We start from the raw sequence: 16,863 nt of genomic DNA on the forward strand, positions 1-16,863 counted from the left end.
TCCTCATCTGCATGGGCACTTAGACACCTGGACAAGTCCTTTAGCAGTAAGGCGGGATGGAGGGGTTCACAGGATACGTGCTGCCCAGGATACGTGCAGCCCAGAGCTGGGAGGAAATCATGAGGGCCGACTGGACATTTATTGTACAGATGCACGACTGGCTGGTGTGGCCTGAGATGTGGCAGTGAAGATGCACCATGAGGTTGTGGGAGGTGGGATTCATGGTAAATCCTAAGTTTTTCATCTTTGCGCTCACGATGCACAATAGCTGATCAAAGCTTTTAGCAAACTCTGCAGCAAATTAAAAGGCGGCAGAACCTCATGGTGACAACTGCAAACCCTGGAGCCAGGCTGCAAGCATTCACACCCCAGCTCCACCAGTCCCCAGCCCTGGGACCTGGACATGCAGCTACATGTCAGTGCATCAGTTCCTTGTGTAGAGAACGGGATAGTAACCGCGCTCCCTCACACGCTCCTGTACGCATGGAAACCACCACTGCCAGCTGACGCAGAATATGCTGTAGAAGCACTTAGTGTGCTAGGCACGTGAAATATTTAAAATTATTAATTAGATGGATTAAATAAGCTCAAAGTTCTCAGAAGAGAGCCAGGCATGTAACAGGTGCAATATGCATGTTAGCTATTATTATTATTTAATAGAGATGGGGTCTTGCTATGTTGCCCAGACTGGTCCTGAACTCCTGGCCTCAAGTGATCCTCCCACCTCAGCCTCCCAAAGTGCTGCAATTACAGGCATGAGCCACTGCGCCTGGCCTATTATTTTTTAATAACGTTATTTAACCCAGTGTTGCCAATTGTTTTGAAGTGTGGAGCCGTTTTTCAGATGACACATACTAAACATCTACTAAACAGCCTGAGAAACGGCACTCTGAAGAGCAGGCCTTGGCAGACACTCCCCTACTTACTCTAAAACTCCAGTCAATTGGCTTCCAAGTTCACTTGGTTCTCATTTTTCCTGGCAACAACTCTGCAAATTATTACCCCCATTTGATGAGGTGCTGGCTGAGAAGGCCCCTTGCCCAGGTATGTTTCCAACTTTCCTGTGACAAGGTGTTAGATTCTGAAAGCCGGGAGTGCTGGCCTCAGTTAGCTGAGTGATACCAGCGTGGGGGTCTTTCGAGGCTGCAGGCAAGATGTCCGCCCACCTAAAGGCGGGGTGGGGGCTGGGGGGGCCGTGTTCCGGCGCCTCCCTCCTGTGGCTGCTGAGTTGGTGTGGCTGTAGGCAGGGGACCTCAGTGTTGTACCGTGCTGGCCTCGCCATGAGCACCCGAAGGAATTTTATCATACAAATTTGATTCTGTTGTATCAGGAGATGCCAGTAGCACCTCCACTTCCAGTTGGGATACCCCAAAATATCTCCAGACATTGCCTAATATCCCCTGGGAGATGCTGGGGGGTGTGGGGAGGGGGTGGCAGCGGGCACTGTCACCCCTGCTCCAGAACACTATTAAAATACAGAAACGTGATGCCAATCCCATGCTGTTATTTGGGATTAAATGTGTAGTACATATGCTTCTGAGTGGGAAAACTTTGCTCCAAGCAGAAAATGGTGCATCCTTTGTTGTCATTGGGCAAATGCTTGGTAGGAATTTGATCTGTGTAGGGGAATGCTCAGTCTGCAGTGGCAGCCAGGTAGTGAGCGTGTGCAGCCCTGCACACAGCATGAGCTTGTCAGACAGACAGTGCTTGCCAAGCAGGGCTCTGGCATGCGGTCGTTGTTGGCTATGGCTCTTCCATGGGCAGGCTCCTGGCTCCTCCTTGCGAATCCATCCCCTTTGTTAGCCACCCTGCCTGCTGGGCCTAGGCCTTCTGCTCCTTTCCCCGGGTCCTGACTCTCTCCAGCTTGGCCTCTCTCCGCCCATCCTGTGGACCTTTCATTCCTGGGGAGGAGGAGACTCAGGTAAAGAAGGATAAAGGCAGAACGATGCCAGGCAATTCCACTGCTAGCCGTTGCCCCAGGGACATGAATGTTCATAGCTGCATGGTTGACCCAAGCCAGGTGCCCGTCAGCCGCTGCCTGGAAAAACACAATGTGGTCCAGCCACGCAGTAGCATAGTATTCAGCCATAAAAGGAGTGAAGCCCTGGAACGTGCTACAACATGGATGCTCTGGGAAAACGTGTTCAGTGAAAGAAGCCAGATGCAAGAGGTCACATATTGTATGATCTCATTTAGTGCCCCAAATAGGGAAATTCATAGAGCCAGAAAGCATTCTGTGGTCACCAGGCCTGGGGGAGGAGGGAATGGGAGTGACTGCTTAGTGGGCACCAGAACTCCTTTCCAGGTAATTGAAAATGGTTTGAAACTTGACATAGGTGGTGGTTGCATAACATCTGAATGTACCACTAAATCGTACACTTTAATTTGACCGGGCTTGGTGGCTCACACCTGTAATCCCAGCACTTTGGGAGGCTGAGGCAGGAGCATCACTTGAAGCCAGGAGTTCGAGACCAGCCTGGGCAACATATCAAGATCCCCCCATCTCTACTTTTTTTTAAAATAAGAATTTTTTAAAAGAAAAACAATAAAATGGTTAATTTTATGTTATTTTTACTCCAACTGAAAACAAAGGGGAAAAAAAAAAAAACAACCACGTATGGTCCAGGGGAATGTCTATGTTGGGCCTGAGGTGTGCTGTTCTGGTTTTTCTTAGGTGAATGGGTTCTGAAGGCTGTGTCAAAAGGGGAGCCTTTAAAGTTGCTAATTCTTTCCTGATAGGAAAAGAATATAATTTCTCAAAATGACTGCTTTTGAGGAATGCCCCTTTCTAAATTTGAAAACATAGTATTAAAAAGAAGAGTTTCTCAGTGCTTTAGATGATTATTTCTTGTATTCAATTTAAAAATCCCTTACAGTGGTTTTACAAATCTGCAGAGGAATTCACAAAGCACGATTGAAAAGGGATGTGCAGGATTTATAACTGAATGGGAACAAACCAGCCGATTTGCATATAGGATGAAATTTAGCTGAGGGTGTTACTGAGTTTGGACAACATTTGGCTGGACCTTTGTAACTCTTCAGCTCTGTGAAACAATAGTTGTGTGAAGAATTAAAAGGTGGAAATGAACTGTCTGTGACTGGCTCACATAGGCCTAGGTCTACTTCCAGGCACAACGAGCAGTGAAATGATAGTGTCGGTGAGGCACCAGTTCAAGGAAATATACAAAGACTGCCTACTCATAAATACACAATGGAGTGATAACTGGTGCTTGCACTTGGAGATCTAGAATTCTGAAACATCGGAAAACAATAACAGACCGTTCTGTGTCCTTTTCTTTAAAACTATCTCTTGAAATTTTCATGCTTACCCCAAGAACATCCTCAAAGATGCCAGTAAAAATAACTCCACAGGAATCTTTCTGAATTCCAATATCCATGGGAAAATGCTGCATTTTCTTCTGATTTTTCACAATAGAATTAAGGCAGACATCATGAAGAAATGAATGTGTAGAGGACTTCCAAAGTTTATATTAACATGTGTAATCAGCAACCATAATGTTTTGAATGATTATGTATGGTACATCCTTCATTCATTAAGCTAACTTTTATCAAGTATGTGTTATGTGTCAAGCCTGGACTGTAGAAATGAACTTGAAGAAAGGACTCTTCCTCCTGTTCGGGTAGAAAAGGTGTAATGTGTGTTATGGATGATGTGATGAAAGGAAACACTGGATACCATGAGGAAAATTGAGATCATCACCCAGGGATTCTGTATTCTACTTAGGGAATAGGCTAAACATCAAAATACAGCAATTTGAGACAAAGGCAGGCGGTAGTGCCAGAAGGGTAGGTGTCAAATCCCCAAGAGCATCGGGGGATCCAGGTTCCTTTTGTGTTACTATCCTGCCTTCCTAAAGGTCAGACAGGCTCTCAAGCAACCCCCATGACCACAAGTTGTGCACATCCTTCCCCAGCTCTTTTCACCTACCATTGGCAAGAACTCAGTAGTGGAAAAGAGAAATTTTGGGGGAGGAGCAAGCTGGTAAATTTGCAGTTTCTAAATTATTTTGCATTTTATTTGATTACAATGTTTGAATTCAGTTTTTTGAGGAAATGTATGTGGCACCAGGAGCTCTATTCTAACCTACTTTCCATGGAGAAGCAGGTACATGCTGTGTTGTATCAGTTTAGAGAGCCCCTTCAAAACCTCTCGTGTTCAGTGTGGAGGGACTGTCACTATACATGCATGGCACACCACACCAAGAGCAGAGGACTACCAGAAAATTAGAATCCCTTTTACATTTGTCACATATCAGCATTTATTTAGTTGTAAAAATAAAGAGCATATGGCATTTGTTAAAATCATTTGCATTTCACACAAATATTTGGCAATATGTAAACTTTCTTGCCAGGGCTGTTTATTGTGGTTCCACTTGTGTACTAATAATGGGAAAATCAGTAATGACCAGGTGTTGGAAGGTCTGATTTCTCATTTAAATTTATTGTTTCTAGCAATAAACTAATTATTTTTGACATGTTTCATAACCAGAAGAATGTTATTAACCGAAATCATAATTCCTATTTTTGTGTTGATCACACACAGATGATAAGTTAATTATACTTATTGAATTTAACAACATATATAAGAGATAATCTCAAATTTCAAGACTCTCATTTGTGGGTTACCATCTGTTTTGGACCAAAGAATAGGAATTTGATTGCAAGCTTTCTTCTGAACAGCTTGTAATAAGAGCTGTTTGTATATTAATTACTTATTGAATTATCGTGGGTTTTAATGTTTTAATTTACAAGCAATTTGGAACTTATTGTGGTGACATCTGCTCATATTTTGATACTTTATGGTATTTAGCAATTTCATCATAAGGCTATTTTTTCCCCTGGTAATTTATAACCCAGCCCTGAAAACAGTAATTTGGTCTTTCCAGCTCACTATAAGAAGTATTGTCCTGTTTCATCTCAACTGCAAATTTTTTTCCATAATTAAAAGTATATTTTATAAGCAAAATCAAGATTCCTTTGTGCCTGCTTCCCTGGTGCCCTTTCATTTCTATTCAGAGTTACAGATGAATTTAGTTTCACTCTCATTATTTTACTTCAGTGGTAGATTTTTTACAAATTGCCCTGGTTATTACTTTCATCTTGAATATCCTTATGGTTTTTGTTTTGAATGTACTGTAATGCATTTTAGGGGCCTGTGAACCTGCTTGTAGATTTTTTTTAATCTCCTTCCTTTAAACAACATAACTATAAACATGACTCAGTGGGAATAATTTACTTGAATTTCCTTAAAACACTTGAGTTTCTATATAAACTCCCTAATAAGAAACACCTTCACTCATAGCTTCACTTCTGGACTTCAATTATATTAAACCTGGTACCTTTTTATTATCACTTAAGACTATTAAATAAGAATTTAGAGAAAATGGTAGACATTTAATTTCCTTAGTTCTTGAATTTGTAGAGGATAGAGGATAATTTATACTCTAGGAGGCTGGAATCATTCACAACCAAAGAAATTTTATAAGGTAAATATCATTAGGTAAATGGTTTATTGATTAGTATTTATGGTGACTGAGAAATAGAAACAATTTTTGATGTAAAGGATTATCATTTTATGAGCTATAAACCTGGCTTCCTCATAAATCAGTGCAAATGGAACCCTTGTGAAACAAAGGTCTGCAAAAAGTAAATGAAAAGTTGAGACGTTAGTGGGTGCCTTTGGTTTTCTTGATTTTAGGGGAGCCAGAGGCGAAAGGATTCTGACCCGTTTGTGTGTTTTTATGAGCACAGCACAGGAGAATGCGTGTGTGCACACAAATGTGCCTGCCAGAGTTATTGGAAAGCTAGCCCAGGCGATGGGGAATGTTTAGCTAAAGCGTGTTGTCTTCTCCCGAGGGTGTGCACAGGTTCATGTATCAGCTGCATCAGGCCCTGTTCCAAAAACAGTGGTATTTCAGGGGAACCTTAATGTATCTTTAAATTTAATTTAAGATTAATTTAAATCTTTAAATTATCTTTAATAGCAGTAGCAATAGCTGAGCTAACATTAATTTTATCTATTTTGAGACACTTTTATTTCAGAACTTCTACATGCATAATAATGCCTGACCGGCCACTTTTAATTTCTCCTTTTTTTCACTTTGCAAACGAAACCTTACAATCTGTGCTATGGACTAAGACAGAAAATAAGAACCAATAAAATATGTTAAGTTTGAATTAGGATGAAAAAAAAAAAAAACCTAAAGGAACTGGATGGGTGAGAGGTAAACACACCCCAATGATTTTTAAGTCTTTTGTGTTAAACCTTTCCCTTTCTCCCTAGGCTGGTCTCCGCAGACGCCTTGCCATTTCTGTGACCGGATGCTGGGAAGCCTGCTGGTCAACAGGTCCACACATGAAGTCATCATAAGGTAAGCAGCCCAGCTGCCATTGGATCCTTGTCCTTGTACCTGAAATCCGTTTGAGGAGCAGAACTGCATTTTCCCAAAACGGAACCCGTTCTGCTTTAAATGATGTTTTCAGGGGAAGTGCCCGGTCTTTCTCCTTACTGAAGGTTGAAGGTAGTAGACAGACTATCATTAAATCATTGTGAGCTGAATAGTCAATTCCAAATGAGAAATTTGCCTTTTTACTGACTTCTGAGAATTTGGGAATTTGGGGTTGTGTTTTTTGTTTGTTTTGTTTTGTTTTGTTTTGTTTTGTGTGTGTGTTTGTTTTGAGACAGAGTCTTTGCTCTGTCACCCAGGCTGGAGTGCAGTGGTGCGATCTCAGCTCACTGCAACCCCCGCCTCCCAGGTTCGAGCGATTCTCCTGCCTCAGCCTCTCAAGTAGCTGGGATTACAGGCGCCTGCCACCACACCCGGCTAATTTTTAAAACAGTTTTAGTAGAGACAGGGTTTCACCATGTTGGCCAAGCTGGTCTCGAACTGAGCTCAAGTGACCCGCCCACCTCGGCCTCCCAAAGTGCTGGGATTACAAGTGTGAGCCACTGCATCTGGCCTGCCTTCTGAGAATTTTGGATCCTGAAGGAACTATAACAAAGTTTTCTGGGTCTTACCAGGTGAGGATGACACCTTCTAAAATCAACCTATCTTGTCAACATTATGAATTACAATTATGCAGACAAGTTAATTATAATTGGGTGCATGAGTATAGATTTTATTTGGCTCCTATATCTTAATTCTATGCTTTATCAGTTTCTTAATATGATTTGTGTCTGTCTCCAAATTGATTTGCTAGTTAACTTTGAAACTTATTCGAAAACCATGGAGATTGCTATGTGTAAATCTGGTGAGATGCTTAGGTTTCCTGACTAGCAAACCAAACAATTGTATGTGCACAGGTGTCAAGAGTTGAGAAGCCCATAGCCCAAACTAGAACTGAGACCCATGCCTCAAAAGTTCTGTAAAAGTTACCTTATTACCTTTTAGTACATGGGAATTTAGTTTCGTTTTACTTAATTGTTATTTAATTTTCTGTTTCTTTCTCTAATGCCTTTTTAATTTTTAAAAAAAAAACAAAAACCTATAGAACTTGGGCAATTTTAAAGCATAAAGATAGAATTTTGAGGAAGCTTTTGATTTACTATTTCAAGAGAACCAACTAGAACTAAAATGATAGACTTAAATTTAATTAAAATAAGCAGCTTACTGTTTGAGGTACTTTTGTTTAAAGCCAGACATACGCATATGTAGATTGTTTTAACAAGTTACACATTTATAAATATTTTAATGAAAGGTGTAGTTTGTTTATAAAAACAAAATTTGTAATGTATTAGTGAATTTGAATTTTCTGACTGGCTCTTTCACTCAGTATGTTTTCAAGGTTCATGTGCATTGTGGCATGTGTCATTTCTTTTTATGTCGGAATATTCCATTGTGTGGCTAGATTATGGATAGAATGTATTTGATTCATGCATCAGTTGATGGAAATTGGGGTTGTAGTTCCCTTTTGGTTGTTATTAAAAATGATGTCACGAACACACATACACACGTTTTGTTGTGTGGACATATGTTTCATTTCTCTGTGGCATTTACTTAGGAGTGGGTCATATGGTATCTCTGTTGAACATTTTGAGGAACTGAATTTTTCCAAAGTGACTGTTACACCAGTCAATATTTTTCGAAATGCCATTGAACCATATTTTAAATGTCAGAGGGAAGATGGGAGGGGATCTTTATCTCATCAGTGTTTTGAGTGGGTTTTATTTCAGTACTTTGGGAACATAAGCTTCAGTTTCATTGAATCTAGCACACATTGAATTTCTCCTGTGCATGAGGTATCTGTGTTTGGCTTTCTACATGACTGAGTGTTTTTGTAGCCTTTGATAACTTGTGCGGTTTATACATGCAGATAGTCATTTGGCATTATCCTCAAAAATGGTGCTCTGTTGCTATAGTTCATCAGTCAGGTTGAGAATAACCTATATAACATACTATTTCTGCCTATGTTGCGTGCCACACCTCAGAAAGTGAGGGCTTATAACGGTTTCCTTGAGGTGTGCGTGGTTTCAACACATGTCCTCCTTTCAAAGGCATCCATCACAGACCTTGGTGATAGTGTTTTTTGTAGTTGGTATGATTATGAGGAATGTTCACATTCAGGGGCGTTCACTGTTGAAGTTCTCAGGCAGGAAAATTCCAAGCCGAGAAGGGACTAGGCAGTTGTTCTCGGATGTAGGGGTGGGAAAATCTGTGGCAGAGCAGGAAGGACTGAGAGCAGGCTCAGCAAGCGTGTTCTGTGATGGGCCTGATAGTTAGGGGCTTAGGCTTTGCGGGCCAGGCGGTCTGTGTTGCAACTGCTCTACTCTGCCATTGCAGTGTGAAAGCAGCGTAGGCCCTACGGAAATGAATGAACGTGGCTGAGTGCCAAGAAAACCTTATTTATAGACACTGATACTGGGCTGCAGTTTGCTGACCCTAACCTAGAGGAACACAACTGTTTTCTTTCCACCTTTTCTAATTGTGGCCTTTTGAGTTGGAGGCCACCTGGAGGGTGAGGCTCCAAGAGGCCCACCCAGGGGCCATGATGTGATGAAGACAGAATCTAAATTGTGGTTACATAGCGAAGGCACTGCAGGTATTTGGGGCTCAGGACTTTTACATAAGGAATTTGAGGGCCTTTCTGCCACATAAGAGGGAGTGGCTCTGGGCCTGTGTAACTACCCTAGCTTGGGTTCTCACCCTGGGGGAATCTCCACCCCCAAGGTACCTGGGAATGTGTGGAGACATTTCTGGTTGTCACCAGTGGGGTAGTGGGTGCTACTGGCATCTAGTGGGTAGAGGCCCGGGATGCTGTCAAATGGCCCGCAGTTTACAGGACATCCTCCCCAACCCCTAAATGTCAATCGTGAGGAGATTGAGGAGTCCTGCCCACTGCTGCTTCAGTCAGCACTTTATTTGGTACTTGTTGTCAGTCATATGGCTGGGAAATTGTAGGCTATTGGGGCATTTCATTACAAAATTTAGTACCTGTGTTTGCTGACACAAACATGAGGATGGTTGGACTCTCATCTACTATTTGGGGTTCATGATGCTTTTAGTTTTTTCCTTTTTTAAAAACGTCTTTGTCATTTAAATTTAAGTCTCAAAAGTTGATACAGGCCAGGCTCGGTGCCTCACACTTTGTACTCCCAGCACTTTAGGAGGCCAAAGCAGGAGGATCACTTGAGGCCAGAAGTTTGAGACCATCCTGGGCAACATAGTGACACCCCCCATCTTTACAAAAAAATGAAAAAAATAATAATTAGCCAGAGGTGGTAACACATACCTGTAGTCCCAACTGCTCAAGAGGTTGAGGCAGGAGAATCGCTTGAGCCTGGGACGTTGAGGCTTCAGCGAGCTATGATTGCACCTCTGCACTCCAGCCTGGGCAACATATATGAGACCCTGTCACTAAAATAGAACACAATGCTGATATAACACCAAGATTTATATGAGATCCAGTCCACACTGGGGGATGGGGCACCGCCGCCTACCTTTCTATCTGTAGAGTAAGCTTCAGAGTTTATTTTTCACAACTTCACAGGCCACATCATATGTGTAGGTGAACCCACTGCTGACTCCATCTACTGCCAGAAAGAGACTCATCATGGTCAAATTAAATCCTTCATATGTAGGTGAAAGATCACAGTGTCTATCATGACCAGATTGCATGTATTCCTGAAATTTGTTTGAAGGCCCGGTGCACGTTGTGTAGAAACTGTGTTCAATCTATCTTAAAGATAATTAAAATCCATAAATTAATTTCTGGCTGGAAAATAGGTCATAACGGCTCTGGATATCAGAAGTGCTAGGTTAAAGACCACGGTCATCAGGAAAATAGGATGAGCTCCTGCTCTGTGGAAGCGGTAGCATCAGTGCCTTCCAAGGCAGTCTGCTCTGAAATCTTGGGCACGTGCATCTGTGTTGAACTGCGGCCAGAGGAGGGGGAGATGAAAGGAAGGCGGTGCTCTTTTTCTTACGTGCATTGTCCGGCTCCTGTGATGTGGATTTCCCTGGTAGTGGCTTGCTCTTGCTAGGTGGAGCATTTTCAAGAGGGCTTCCTTCCTGTCACCACAGCATCTGCCATTGCTTTGGATGAAAGCCCCAGCCAGCCACTAATTAACCCAGAAGGGTGGCGGGGCACAGGAAACACTTTTCTGAATGCCTCATCACGGGGATTTTTTTTTTTTTTTTTTTTTTTTGAGATGGAGTCTCGCTCTGTCATCCTGGCTGGAGTGCAGTGGCACAATCGGGTCACTGCAACCTCCGTTTCCCAGGTTCAAGTGATTCTCCTGATTCAGCCTCCTGAGTAGCTGGGATTACAGGCGCATGCCACAACACGCAGTTAATTTTTTTGTATTTTTAGTAGACATGGGGTTTCACTATGTTGGCCAGTCTGGTCTCAAACTCCTGGCCTCAAGTAATCTGCCCGCCTCAGCCTCCCGAAGTGCAGGGGTTACAGGTGTGAGCTACCATGTCCCACCAGGGATGATTTTATTCTGTGAAAAGCGGCGTTCCTTTTCTAACACAAAACCTCTCCTCTGCTCTGCCCTCCCAACCCTGTGGCCTCCTTTCCTATGTAGTTGTTTTCATACTGATTATCTCTGAAGACATTGCCAGGTTGTTTTTGTTTGTTTTGAGACAAGGTCTTGCTCTGTCACCCAGGCTAGAGTACAGTGGCGCGATCTCGGCTCACTGCAGCCTCCGCCTCCGAGGTTTAAACGATTATCGTGCCTCAAACTCCCAAGTAGCTGGGAATACAGGGGCGTGCCACCACGCCTAGCTAATTTTTGTATTTTTTGTAGAGATGGGGTTTCACTGTGTTGCCCAGGCTGGTCTCGAACTCCTGGACTCAAGTGAGCCACCATGCCCAGCCGACATTGCCAGGTTTTCTTTACATTTTAATAAATATGAAAATAGTCCATGTTCAGAGTAGAAAATACACAATATGTAGAAAGATACACATGCAATTGGGAGCCGTGCTTTTCCCACACAGCCGCCTGTCACGGACATTGCCCCTGCCTGAGATGCTGTTTTCCTGGCCACATCTTACGCCACTAGTTTATTCCATATTTAAATGGAGGTGTCACTGCTCGGCATTGGAGCTCCAGTAATGAAGAAATAATTATTTGATTATATTTATCATTTCAGACCATTGACTCCAAGTAAATAAATATAACCATAAAACTAATGGGAAATTTTTCTTTGCGGGGAATATTTTCTTACCGAAAGTATTATATATCTGATAGTGGGTAAATGGAGAGAAGTATATGAAAGAAAGAAAGCAACATAAAATATTTTTATGCATTTATCCCCAAACTTTTCCTCTGTATGTGTTTTCCTACAGGTTTAGGTCAAACTGTAACCTTGTTGGCCCTCTTTTCTGTTTTGTTATCGTCCCCCGCAACCCAGTTTGGGACATATCATAAATCTCTTTCCGTTAAGCTAGCTATGAAATTTTTAACTTGTGCTGCGAGAGCACATCGTTTAATGTCAAGCAATGTAACTTTCAATCCTGACTTCGCTGGGATTTAAGTTGGTTATCTTCCCTAAGCCTTTATTTGTTAAACCTATAAAATGGTAATAATAAGAGTAATGGTGATATTTATCTCTTGGAGTTATGACTGGTGAGATCAATTGTATCATGCACGTAGCACTCACACCTGATAGCTAGTATACAATACATGCCGTGTATTGGTTTCTAAAGTAATCTTCATGGTGGCCTGGTAGTTCCCGTATGTGTTCACTGCCATTTATTTCATCGTGCTGTCACTGGACAGTGAGATTGTTTCAAGAACCACACATTGACTTCTTTACAATTACATAGGATGAAAAGTCGTGCAAAGTGGTAAAACAAGCCTATGTCAGCCCCCAAATAAGCTGCTCCCCAAGCAGATGTTAGAAAAGCTGTATTGAGATTTATATGTAAACTTTATACATACATTAAAAATTCTGTCTTAAGCTAGCTACTGATTGTGAAATGAAAATAAACTCAGTTTACATCTGAGCAGAGAAAAGAGCCGCTGTCTCCAAGTGGGCAGACTGCTCATTTCCGTGAAGCTACTTGGAGAAAGAAGTGCCCTTTAGAGTCTGAGGTCAGTTCAAGCAGCTCTTCAGTGACCCTGGCTCGGTGCAGTCTGCATGGAGACAAACCCTAAAGACCTGAGCCTTGTCCAGACCATCCTTCCAAGCAATGGATTCTTCCAGCACGGGCGCCAACAGCCTAACTCATAGCAGAAATGACACTCGCTCTCTCAGGTCCCTTCAGAAACCAAGGGCTGCTTTAGAAGATCTTAAAAGACGTTTACATAATAGGGCAAATGACTGAAAGATAAAGCCTCCCCTCCAGTGATGTCAGAGGAGCTCCCGTGCATTGCCCTTCCTGCAGTACACGCCCCTTCATCAGCTTAGGCTTCCTTCGCTGTTTCAGAACACGGCTGGCCTCTTGGCAAGAAACGAACTTGCCCTTTCTGTCCTTAACTACCAGCACCAGCTCTCCAGCAGGCCCCATGTAATTCTACTTTTTAAGATAATTAAAACAGCAATTAAGATTTTGTTGTTTGGGGCCAGTGTTCTCCCAGAGAATGATGGCATATTGAGTGCTCTAACTACATACTCAATGAAATGAAACTCTTAAACAGCCATTTCTCCTGGGACTAAATTCTGAACTGTTTTGTGAAGGGAACTGCGAATTAATAGGACTTTTGGCCACCTTGAAAGCAAGGCTTAAAAAAAAAAGAAATACTATAAATAATTTCCCCTTCAGCTTCTTGACGGCTCTAAACCCCAAATTATCACTTATATTGAATTACTTATCTTTAGCAGAGAAACTTCAGAAATGCCATCAGCCCATGCTCATTTGTCCGTTGCCGCCTTTAAGCAGCACAGTGAGAGAATGTTGTGGCTTTAACCCAAAGTGGAAGGTGGTTGTTTCCTTTTTGCGCAATCACAACTCCAAACACCTCAAATCAACCTAATTGAAGGTGTCTTTAATCAAAGCTGGGTCAGGCAAGAAAATAAACACAGTTGCTCTAATTAAGACTCGCCTTTCCCCCCTCCCGTTTGGGGCCAGGGAGGAGCTGTGCGCGCTGCCAGAGCTCTCCTTTATTTTAGAACTGGAGAGACTGGAAAACGTCCACAGGAGTTCTCAGAACTCGAAGGCTGGAAGCGGACGCTGTTCGGGAAACCGGTTAGGTGTTAGAATGCGGCTTGTGTCTCCAGCTGTACATACTAGAAAAGAATGCCCAAACACAGGCCTCTGGTGGTAGTTCCTTTTGGGGGGGCTTTGTGTGTGCCACCTTGCCTGCTTGCCATTGCTGATGAGCCAGGACGAGGAGCGGAACCCTGAGTGGTCATGGGCAAGGCAGGTGTGTGTTTCCCTGATCCTCTCCTACTGACCTTTCAGGTCTCTCTTGGGGAATTGCTGGAGGGGCTGAGATACCAGCTCCCACATACTGGATATTTTCTGTGCATTGGGCTCTGCATAAAAGCATTGACTCCTCACACTCTCCCCTTGACATAGGGGCTATTTTTATTCAGTTTAGAGATGAGGAAACAGCCATATAACTGACCCTCCAATCCCAGGGCTGGAAAGTGGTAGAGCTGCCCCTAGAAGTCAGGGTCTCTGGCACTTAGCCAAAGGCTCCGTGAATCCCACATCTTTTCCTGTTCTCCATGGCTCTCAGGACGTGATCTGCCTTATCTCTAGCCAGTAAGACTATACGGATGGGGACTGTCACCCTGATTTACCCTAACTTTATTGTAATAAAGTCATAACTGTCATAAGAAGTAATAGTTGCCATAAAAAGTAGTAATTATAATAAAGCATGAACATTCCAAACTCCATGTTACTTGTCCACAAAAAAATTGTTCTTGGCACAGAAGACAAAGGCAGACTTCTCCCCACAGACTACATAGCTGTCAGTGGCACTTTGCTTTGAACCTTGGTGTAGAGGGCAGTCCTCACGCCCTGGGCTGAGGGGTGCATGTGACACATCATTAAAAGTCAAAAACCATTTTCATAGAGCAGGTCCTCCCCACATGTCCACACAGAGCTCCTGTGCTTCTCTCCTCTTTCTCTGACTTCTTCCAAAATCCTGGGTCTCGTCTCCAGAATTTAACTTGTCTTTCTTCCAAAACGTCCCTCCTCTTCTGTGAAGGAAGGTGCTTGTGGACTGGCCTTAGGAAATGTCGCCCAGACAGGAACGGCACACCAGTGTGCCATCACTCAACCCAGAAGCGAGGTTTGCAGTGGCCTTCTCTCCGCTTGAGAGTTCTGCTACACTACGAACACCACTATCATATTTATTTGTGGGAAATTGAACCACAAAGCCCTGGGCGGGGGATCCATAATTTACCATCTTCCTGTGAAATTTAGTTCTGGTCTTGGAAAAAAGAGGAGGAGGAATTTTTATTCCCAGCCTTGTGTGTGTGGTGAGGTTTGTCTGGAACAGTGGCTCTTGCAGAGGAATACTGGCCAGGTATTGACTTGAGTCAAAAAACTGAAAAAGATCCATGAAAACAACCACCACCTTCAAGTGAGCCGCTTAGAGATAAGCACAGCCAAACACCGGGACACCTAGCTGGTGGACGGTTTCTCTTGATTTTGGTGTGATGAAGCCCACAGAGCTGAAGGGCATTAAATACAGCTGTTGGGGCTAGGGGTCCATTCAGAGAACATTCTCATGCTTGTATCTAATAATCTAAGAATATATGTGTAGATTCTACAATTTTTGGAATTAGGTTTTAAAAGAAAAATAATCATTTAAAAGCTAGCGAAGTAAATGTTTGTTGGGGGAGAAAAGTTTGATCCAAATATTAAATCAGTCTTAAAAAATTAAAATATGTTCTTGAGATGGAGCAGTCAGTCTTACCAAACAACATTACATCCTGGCTCGATTGCAGGCCATGGATAGTTTTTGTTTTGTTTTCTCTGCTGCTTAGAAATCAAAAACCCTTTAGAAAGTTAACAGTGTATTGGGGAAAGCATGCCAATCCTTGGACCCTAACTTACTATACATTTAAAGACAATGAATCTGTGATCAGAAAGCAGAAAGCCAGAGCTGAAGCAGAAGGTTTTCTAGTTGGAAGAAAGAAAGATGCATAAAGCAAATTAGAGGAATGGACTATTAAAAATGGCCTGTAATCCCCATCTCCTCAGGATCTTATATTCTCATTCTCCATAGTTCTGTACAAACACATGCACAGACACCTGTATTTATCACAGATGCTCCTGGGGTGGGGACTATTAACCAGGCTATGTATACAGGTGTTTCATCTCCACAAATCAGGATATCTTCTCTTCTTTTGAGGCAAGATCTCACTCTGTCACCCAAGATCTGACTCTACTCACTGGAGTGCAATAGCATAATCATGGCTCACTGCAGCCTCAGCCTCCTGGGCTCAAGCAAACCTCTTGCCTTAGCCTCCTGAGTAGCTGAGACCACAGGCGTGTGCTACCACACTTGGCTAATTTTTTAATTTTTTTTGTAGAGACAGCGTCTCCCTGTGTTGCCAAGGCTGGCCTCTAACTCCCAAGCTCAAGCAATCCTCCCATCTCAGCCTCTTAGAGTGCTGGCATTACAGTCATGAGCCATCATGCCCAGCTGGTACATTTTCAATGGTCAGGTCACCAAGCGGTGTCTGAGCCTGCACCAGTTGCCTTACTTTATAAATGGAGTTCATTTCAAACACAAAATGCTAATTTTTCCTCTAAAGAGCAGTGGTTCTCGGCCAGCTGCAGTTTTGCAATGTGGGACATTTGGCAACGTGTGCAGGCATTTTGGGTTGTCACCACTGCAAGGGGGTAGGGGGAGTCCAAGGATGCTGCAGAACATCGTGCTGTGCCTGGAACAGGCTTGCTTTTTTTGTTTTTGTTTGTTTGTTTGTTTTTTGATTCTTTTTTCCCAGAGTAAAAGAGGAAAGGAGCTAGGCATGGCAAACAAGATGGGAAGCTGGGGTGTTTGCCAGGTCCTGCCAGACATATTTCCTCTCTGTGCCTCAGTTTCCTCATCTGTAACATGCAGAGATGAGATGAGATGCTCTCCAAGATCGGTCCTTTCCAGCTACCCTCAGTGGGAGGTGGCACCGTGCCCTGCTTCCCAGGCTGACTCATCCTTTGTAATTCTCTTTCTTTCCATGGGACTCCAGATTCATGCCAGTCCCACTAGCCCTGTTGCCCTGTTCCTAAGCCTGTCCCGAAATCCTCGGGACTAAGTGAGGCTGAAGCTATAGCGCTCTGCTCTTCCTACCTTTTTAAGAGGTTCTTACATTTTAAAACTTCAATTTTTCAAACATTCACTGGCTTACAGAAAAAGATAAAATAAAAAGCTGTAATTGTGAAAATGTAATTGCTCAACTTCAGCTCATGCTCCAGATCAGTGATTTTCTCTTTTAGCCA

At 42.9% G+C, this 16,863-nt stretch overlaps 1 protein-coding gene across 17 annotated transcripts in view; it reads left to right on the top strand.

Annotated features, from left to right (window-relative positions):
• Positions 1-16,863, top strand: part of TBL1X (transducin beta like 1 X-linked) — a 257,751-nt gene that overhangs the window by 169,655 nt on the left and 71,233 nt on the right. For 15 of the 17 annotated variants that reach the window (XM_045383223.3, XM_045383228.3, XM_074029344.1 and 12 more), the window contains one exon: positions 6,305-6,392. The gene's annotated coding sequence lies outside the window, so the exon portion shown is untranslated. Of the gene's footprint in view, positions 1-5,443; positions 5,508-6,304; positions 6,393-7,004; positions 7,043-16,863 lie in introns of those variants that run through there. The other 2 variants (XM_065537840.2, XM_074029345.1) reach the window with 2 other exon arrangements.

The sequence above is a fragment of the Macaca fascicularis genome, chromosome X, assembly GCF_037993035.2.
Source record: "Macaca fascicularis isolate 582-1 chromosome X, T2T-MFA8v1.1".
In the NCBI taxonomy this organism is placed as follows: Eukaryota; Metazoa; Chordata; class Mammalia; order Primates; family Cercopithecidae; genus Macaca; species Macaca fascicularis.